Below are 9,318 nucleotides of genomic sequence, written 5' to 3'. Positions count from 1 at the left end.
ATTAACACACCATAGCTTATCATATCGATATTTTTTAATGGGTTTTCTCACTGCATGCTGCAAATGTTGGCATCTAAAACTTGTCAAGTTTCCATAGTCTTTTTTTTTTTTTTTAATTAGTTTCAATGTGCTTGTCCAAGGCATCCTAGGTGAATGAAACAACTTGGGTTCATTTCACTTTGAACCAAAAGCCAGGGGGTGCATGCATGCATGAACCAAGTCCTTGCTTTACGAAAGAAGATTGAAAAGTCTGTAGGGAATTGTGTTGCATGGTTATAATATCAAACATGTTTCATGCCAAACCATCACTGTTTTGTTGTTTTTTGATCTCCTTTCCTGTCTTTCCAAAATATTGTTTAATTTACATTGTAGGATTCATGCATGTCCTTCCAAATCATCCTCCTAGTTCCATACTCTGAATATATGCTTTTTGGTGAATGGTGCTTGCTCTTAAAATATCGTGTTTTTCTACTGATCGAGTACTTCTATTCTCAATAAATTTTGCTTATAAAAAATAGTTGGTCATTTGTTAAAATTCTTGTTTTTATGTCTTTAATTTTTTCTTCTCAAAACAAAAATATTAACAAACAACTCAAAAACAAAACACTCTTAAAAATACAAAAATATATAATTCTTACCTTTAAGTTATTGAGACAAGGGTTACAAGAATTCAATAAACAAGGTCACAAGAGTTACCAGTACTCAAGAGACAACAGTTACAAATACTCAACAAACAAGAGTTACAAGATGATAAATTAAATTTATTGTTGTTAATGAAAAAGTAGAAGAGACTTGTAAGTTGTAACGTTTAGACTCTTTCTCTATAAACAAAGTTTTGTATACAATCAAATTTATAAAAAAGAAAGATATATATAGTTAAAGAAATGGCTTTGGCGTGTGGATGTAGGTCATAGGTCGAACCACCTAAAATCTTATGTTTCCTCTCTTTTTTTTATCTCTCTTTAAATTATTATTGGTTCTTATATAAGCTACATGTATAAAAACATTTTTTAAAATCAAAGATAAAAAAGTAGCTCTCAAAACACATTAACAAACTGAGCCACGCTGTTAATTAGCTTATGCGTCGTACGTTTGTATGGTGACATTATGGCCCATGAAGACTTCCAATTCAAGGTTGGGCTTAAGTTCTATGTACAGTCGATATATGCTTAGTAGTTAGTGCTGCGCCTGCAACAGCCTTTTCGACCTTCAGCATGAAGACATGATCCCTATATTCCTGCCTATGAGCATCCAACAAAAGCATCAATTTGTCCATAGCCTGCCTAGCTATGAGCATCCAACATGATCCCTACTGAGAGCTCTGGCTATCTTCTTCCTTTTTCTTCTTCTTTTTTTTCTTAAAAAAAAAAAATGAATGAAATTTCATTAACAGTGGCTTAACACAAAACAAGGGTTACACCACACTCTAGGATTAGAGCTAGATGACAATACAACCAAATTATCAACCAATTAATCTGTCTAATTAACCCATATACTAACAATATATACAACAAAAATCTGTCAATACAAGATATGAAGATATCAAGGCCAATAACTCAATTTATATATACAGATTTCTACATTCATATCACTCTTTTTGAATTTTTCCTTTTTTCTAATTCTATTTTTTACATCCCAAACAATATCTTGTAAAATTTTATCTTCAGCTCTAGCAATTGACCATGCCTAATGCCTAATATCATTATGCTGCCTCCAAAGATGATTCACAGCCGCACTCCAACATAGTTTGCATACATTATCAGCCTTTAAGCTCTTGTTTCTTCATTCCCTTACAGTTAGTCTCATGTTTTCTGGCCAATCAGTAGGAAGATCCCGCATTAGGTTTCTCTTTATAATAGTGTTTCTATACATTCCATAAAACTTCAACAATACACACATTGCACATAGGGACTGATTTTGCATTTTTTTCCTAAAATATACGATTCTCAAATAAAGTAATTATTAGGAAAAAATATAATTTAGCCCCCCTGTAACGCCCCAGATTTTAACGCATAAAATATAATGTCTTAAATTATATTTTTAGACGTAAATAATAAGGCAAAAGAATATATATGAATATTTATAAAAATAAATATTCATTGACTAAAAAACATTTATAGTTTTAATTTAATAAAAAATTCAAACGGACCTTAAACTTTGGAACGACTGAAATATGGTCAAACGAATTCCGTTTTAGTTGATTCAAAAGCCAGAACGCTCGTCTCAAAGTCCTCTAGCTACCCTCCAAATTTCATAATTTTTGAACTCCGTTAAGAGTACGAAAGCATCCACGAAAAATAGTACCCCTGATTTGGACGAAAATTAGCATTAATAATTTGTGGGCCCATTTTATTCTCACATGATCAAACCCAGCCCATGTGCAGCTCAGCCCATCAACAAGTCAAACCCAGTACACGTTGGTGCCCAGCCCCAGCCCACACATACCCTTTAAATCAGTTTAATCACCATGAGAAACCAAGTTAAGTTTCTAAGTACCGGTTAGAAGGAGATAAGAGATATTAGAGTTTGAAATGATGATTTTCTATCCTCTTGCTGCCCACCGAACACTTGTGTAATCCCCAACCTTTGATCAATAGTGACTCAAACCGATCTTGGCCTCTCAATAGTGTATAAATATAGGTGCAACCCCTCCCTTCATTCACGCATCACTCTCTTCTTCATTCTCTCATTTTCTCTCTCGGTTCACCTGCAGTGGAGCCAGAGAGAATAAAAAGAAAAATAGAAGAAGAAAGAAACAGGAAAGAAAGAAAAAATAGAAGGAGAAAAGAGAAAGAAGAGGACCGGATAGGGAAAAAATATAAAAAGGGACAGAATAGATAGAAGGACAAAAAAGGAACAAAGTAATGAAAAAGAAAAGAGTAGAAAGAGGAAAAGATAAGATAAAGAAAGAAAAAAAGATAAAGAAAGAAAAAGAAATAAAAGACAAAAGGACCTCTCTCTCTCTCTCTCTCTCTCTCTGTGTACGTGTCCCAAAAGGAAAGGAATGATGGGTGTTATATATATATATATATTATTAATTGATGAAAGAAAAGAAATAGTAAGGAAATGATACTTGGTTTTAAATAAAGTATTACTTTAATATTTGTGATTTTATGAGATTTGTTCTAAAGTTTTAAGTGATGTTTTAAACAGGATTTTTCAAAGCGAAGTATTTAATTGATAAATACGTCGTCATGATGTCCGAATAAAAAGATAATATTTTATAAAAGCACAGTTATGTTGCCTAAATGCTTTTAAAATATTATTAGGCATTTAATATATGAATGCCGTTATTTTACCCAAATGTTTATAAATGATTAAATTAGAATTATTTTATAAACTATGACAATTAGTTATATTAATTGTTATGTCTATTATTATAGATGATATTATGTTAATAATATGTAAATAACCGTTTTTAATGAAAAATGATATTTTGGTCATCTTATAAATAAATGTTATTATAATGTCCACATGAAATATGTGGCATTATTATTAACTAATTTTATATGACGTTATTATGTTAAAGATTATTAAGGTTGAAAGGTTAAAAATGAAAATAGTGTTAATATGAGTTTATTAGTGAATTGTACTAATTTACTGTTATTGGTAGTAAATTATACTGTAGCTAATATTTGTGTGAACACTTTTCTGAAGCAAAGAAATAACTGTGAGTATTTCTTACTCACTGAGGATACGTGATGGTCTTTGATGATGTTTTGATTTCTGATTTCTTTAATTGTATACAAGTTGTTTGACATTTTGTTTGAAACCATGCCTATTTTATTGTCATGAATGATGAACATGTTGGTAAATTGTCATTGCATATTTACTGTGAGAAGATATGAACTTGTTAATAAAAAGACCAAGGGTTGACGTCCTAAGGCACTAATGGATCATAGACTGCGGGCTAGAGTCCCAAGGCATCAATCAATCTTTGAAGACCGAAGGTTAATATCCCATGGCAAAAGACCGACGGTTGGAGTCCCAAGGCAGTGTTGATTCAGACTATAGGTTCAAATAAGATAAAAGTCGGTTACAGTCCTCAGGTACTGATCAATAATCACCTATAATGGTAAGACCAAGGTTAGAGTCCTCTGGCACTAATCAGGATTAAGACCGATGGCTTAAGTCCTGAGGCAATAAGTAATAAATAGACTGTAGGTTAAAGTCCTAAGACAAAGACTAAGATTATGCATACATATAACTGTCATCATAACATTGTGTGGAGTACTTTTAAATGATTCAGCATTTCATTATGTTATTGGAGACAGTTGACTCACTGTTCCGACAGTATGGGATTGTGGTATTAACTACAACCACATACGAGTTTTTGCAGGATGGAAGGAACGATGCAACTAATAGCATTTTTGTTTAAGGCTAAGACTTTTAATATGTAATATTTGATATGTGGGATAAAACAATGGTTATTTATTAAGTGCCGCATGTGGCACATATATTATTGCTTTGAGTGTATTTATGGTAATAGAACTCATGATTCATGTTTTAATATAATGAGGTAATTCAGTCAGCTCTATCATATTATGTTTCCTAGTTGTTAAAGAAAAAATATATTCTGCTGCCAATTATTTAACTCTGATGACGTCGTAATGACACGTGAAAATTGAAATTTTCACTTACGCCTTTTTGTAAAAAGCGGGTCGTTACACCCCCAAACTATTACCCTTTCTCTGGATGGCCCCCCAAACTATCAAGGCTTACATTCTGATCCCCCAAACTACCAAAACCTTTGAAAAAGACCTATTTTGGCGAAAGATTCCCATAATACCCCTGCCACGTGTCATTTTTCAAGTAAAAAATAATTCAAAAATTAAAAAAAAAAAAAAAAAACTAAAATTTTATTTCTTAATTTTATTTTTTTAAAAAGATGGGTGTTTTAGGTGGCGTTATTTCCCAACCGCGACTCGTTTTTCCCGACACCCCTCTGGTTACCATCCATTTCTCCATTAGAAACCAATCGAGGTTTTCCACAACGATGATAGACTTACTTGTCGTTTGTAACAAAACAAAATTCAGATTGGAATCATTCATAACCTTCAAAAGATCATTATCATAGACATCGAAGGATAAGAAATTAGCCATGTCCGCCTTCGGAGAGGCGGGGACGACTTTGCCGAGCTGTAGGCGTACATCGTGCCGAACGACGTTGCTGGAAAGAAGTAATACATCCTCTGGTCAATCGCAATATTTTTAAAAAAAAAAAAAAAAAAAAAAAATTGTTTTTTTTTTTTTGTTTTTAATTTTTATAAAAAAAATAAAAAAAAATTATTTATTTATTTATTTTAATTGAAAAATGACACGTGGTAGGGGTATTATGGGGATATTTCACCAAAAGTGGCATTTTTCAAAGGTTTTGATAGTTTGGGAGAGCCATCCGGAGAAAGCGTAGTAATTTGGGAGACTAAATTGTATTTTTTTTCGTAATTATTATTACCATATGTAAGAGTGTAATGCCCTACATAAAAATCAATATTTTTTTAATTATTTTTTATAAAAGATTAATCCTATAACACACCACCACAGACTTTTTTAACAAAAATTAAAAAAAAAAACAAAAAAAAGGAGAAAAAGAATGCGTTAGTTAATATTTTATTTCCCCCAAACATTCCCTGTGATCCTTTGAACATTCGATGCAAACCTACAACGAACGTTTGTTATCCTTTCACAAACTATCAAAGGAACCCTAGCTGATGTAGAGATAGTCATCCTTATCCTTTTGTGAACGTTCGAAGTTCCCACTAGGAACGTTCGCGGTTTCCACAAAGAACGGGAGTGGTTTCCCCCATGAACAATCATTTAAATATTGTATTGTTTGTCAGAAGGTACATCACACGCTTTAAACATGTGTGTTAGACCGTACCAAGAACCATCGCAATCGTATGCCGAATGATCACCTAACCCTAAATATTACGCGAACGTTTGCAATTCACTTGTTAAACGTTCCCCAAATGGCCAAATCAATTGATCATTATCTTCTGCATTATTTTTCCTATAAATACCCCTTACCCTACATCTTTCAGCACCATTTATTGTCCTTGCACTTATTCTATCATACTTTTTTATTAGAGAAAAGTTATAGAGTGAGAAAGAGTTGGATTCATAATCCACATTCATTTGAGGTAACCCTTATTGCCTAACCCTTTTTTCATGTTGTTAATATTCTATCCTTATTGGTTCCTTTTTTTTGTTTTGTTTTTTTTTTTTTTTTTCAATTTTAGTTACATGCAAGCCCTATAGATTATTTTCTTTTTTCAAAGCAAAATGTCATTTTCAAAATATAAGTTCATACCCACTCTTAATTTTCATAATTGATCACGATGACATGTTTTATAATGCCCTTATTATGTAAAAAATAAATGACTTCTAATTTACCTAATGTGTGTGCACAATGTGTAACAAAATATTGTAAATGTGGAATTTAAAGAACACAAATATTTTGTTAACAAAGTGGAAACTCAATTAAGATAAAAATCACTCCGGGCAGCCAAACCCAATAAATCTACTATCAGAAGACAAAGCTAGTACAAAGACAGTAACACTTACATACTCGGTGCAGCGATCGTATCTTGCACTCTGACACGTAATCCAACGTGAACGCCTTCCAACCAAGTCTCCTACTTGAAGGGGTCTTCAATTGATTCATTTGCCTGAGGGCTCCTTCTTAAGATAGACTTCAATTATGAGCACAGCAACAGCATAACGGTAATGGCTTGAGAGCTAGCAAATCTTTACAATTTCTCCCTAAAATATACTCTCTAATCTATAAAGAATTTAATACCGAATTCTGTAAAGAATACATGCTTAGAGGCCTCTATTATAGGCTCAGCAGACTTAAAAAACTCTGAAACGGATTTCTCTAAGCAGCGTTCGGACGGTAGTTGAGAGCGTCCAAACGGTCTTTTGTGCAACCCACTTTCCATAACGCATTCCATGCGTTTCCATATTAGGGCTGCGTCCGGACGATGTTGCCCTAGAGTCCGAACAGTTGCACTTCTACTGCACATAATACCATAATAAAGACCGCATCCGGACGGTGTTGTCCTGACTTCTGGATGGTTGCAATTCTTCTCCACGTCTTGCCTTATTAAGGATCGCGTCCAGACAGTGTCGCCCTTCGTCCGGACGGATGCAGCTGTCTTCCCATATACATGTCTGCAAAGGAAAACCTAATTTTTGTCGAACTCTGAAGAGCATCCGGACGTGTTGCCATGACGTCCGGATGGATGCAACCTTGAACCGTTCGAAGCTTCTTGACACTGATGGGCGTCCAGACGCATGACTGGGCTGTCCGAACAGAAACTTGGGATTCGACTTCTCTGAGTTGGAATCTGCACAAAATCTTCTTTGAACATCTTGAACCACTTTTTTGAAATGAAGACTCTAGAAAATACGGCATCCCTGATTATGTAGCAACATCACATAATAGTGATTTTGTCAAAAAAAATCCAGCCAACACAAACTAACATGCTATTAGGAACTTTAAATTAAGAACTAGCACGTGAGGTTATATTGTCTTTAGATTTTCAGGCATTCTGGTAATGCCGAACGTTCTCTAAGCTTTGCACGAACATTGTTGAAACAAACACTGCTCAAAGTCTGGTGGTAGAAATTGCACTTTGAGGAGCCATTTCATCTTCATCCATGATGTCACATGCTCTTTTCCTTGTCAACCACGCGATATCTAAAGCTGTTCCCATCAGGCTGAAGCTCCTCCCTTGAACTTGTAAGCCACCAACTTTAGCTCACGTTCCTCAAGGATTCTCATGTATTCGAAGAATTGGTCTACCTCCATCACTCAATGTAGGAAATCTTCGATGTGAAGATACCCATGAATGTGGGAAGGTCTATCTTCATCCGGTATTCACAGGATTCCTCCCTATCATTATCCTGATGCATAGGTTGCTCTCCATAAGCACCCCTATAGCCAGGTCCTCCATAGGCATACCCCATGACACCAGCAACATTGTGCTTGTAACCTTTTGCACCTCCACGTCTTCCACCTTTTCGTTCTAATCCAACATTCTGGCTAAACAATCCATCAACGTAATCCTCGTCATCGTTGAAGTTGTCATAGGTTGGTGGACAATTTATGGGTGTCCATTTGCATTCGGTCCAACGTATCTTGTAGCTGCTCGAATGACTGCTGTGTTTTTTGCTGGAACTTCTGGAATCCAGCTCTCGAGAGAACCTCCCTGCACGAGCGGCGTCGTTAAGGGGATTGTCGTTATTGTGCTGATTGGCCATGATCAAGATAAAGCTTGCTCTGATACCAACTGGTGTAGTGGAAGATTTGGTAACAATAATAAGAAACATCTACGTCTTCTGACCAAAAGATGAAACAAGCCCATAGGCTTAAAGGAACAATAAACTCCGCAGAGTGTTGAGAAATTCTCAAGTTTGATTAATAATTCAAGGGTTAATTATTAGATTGCAAACTTATGTGTTTATGAAAGATACATACTTGTAAAGAAAGTAAACCTAATCCGACTAGTAATAGTAAACCTAATTCTAGTAATGAATTAGTTGTAGATAAAGTAAACCTAATCCTAGTAAGGAAATGAAATAATTAAATCCTAACAAAAAGTAGAAAGTCAATAAAATTGACTTTTGTGTCATACATCACCAACCAATATTCTAACACTTTTGAATATGTCAACAATGAGGAGAAATATATGGTGATGCAGCAACGTCCATGATGCAGCAGGAATAACAAAAGAACATAAAATAAAAATAAATCTACGTTAATTCTGAGTTTCACCAAATTAACGAAGATGAAAGAACAAACCAGAGTCTCACTGGCCTTGGTAGCGTCTCACCACCAAAAAAGGAGAGAGGAGTCACACCTCATAGAAATAAACATAATTTTCATTCATCATAATCTGTCTTTTACAATAGAATAATATGCTTAATAGGCTCATAAACTAAACCCTAATCCTAACCCTAATGCGACTCACTTTGGGCTAAGGGCCAAACCCATTATTAAATAACAAATAACCTAAGCTACTGAGACCCTCTTTTAGGCTAAGCCCACTATTGAACAACAAATAATTTAAAACTTTGGGCTAAGCCCATAATTAAATTCAAATAAAACTAATAATTTAAATAAACTAAAATGACAAATTTATTCTTGTTTCACTCTGCACCATTCTCCCCTTCTTCGAAAAGAAATCGACCTCGAGTTTAAATGAGGATGCTTCGAACCAAGCCTAATTTGACAATTCTGAAACGAGCTTTCCCTTTATTTTTGAACTTGCCGCTAAATATGGGCTGAAAAATAATGAACATCGTTGTAAGAGG

This window comes from Alnus glutinosa, chromosome 5, assembly GCF_958979055.1.
Source record: "Alnus glutinosa chromosome 5, dhAlnGlut1.1, whole genome shotgun sequence".
Lineage (NCBI taxonomy): Eukaryota > Viridiplantae > Streptophyta > Magnoliopsida > Fagales > Betulaceae > Alnus > Alnus glutinosa.
Note: the sequence above shows the minus strand (reverse complement) of the source record.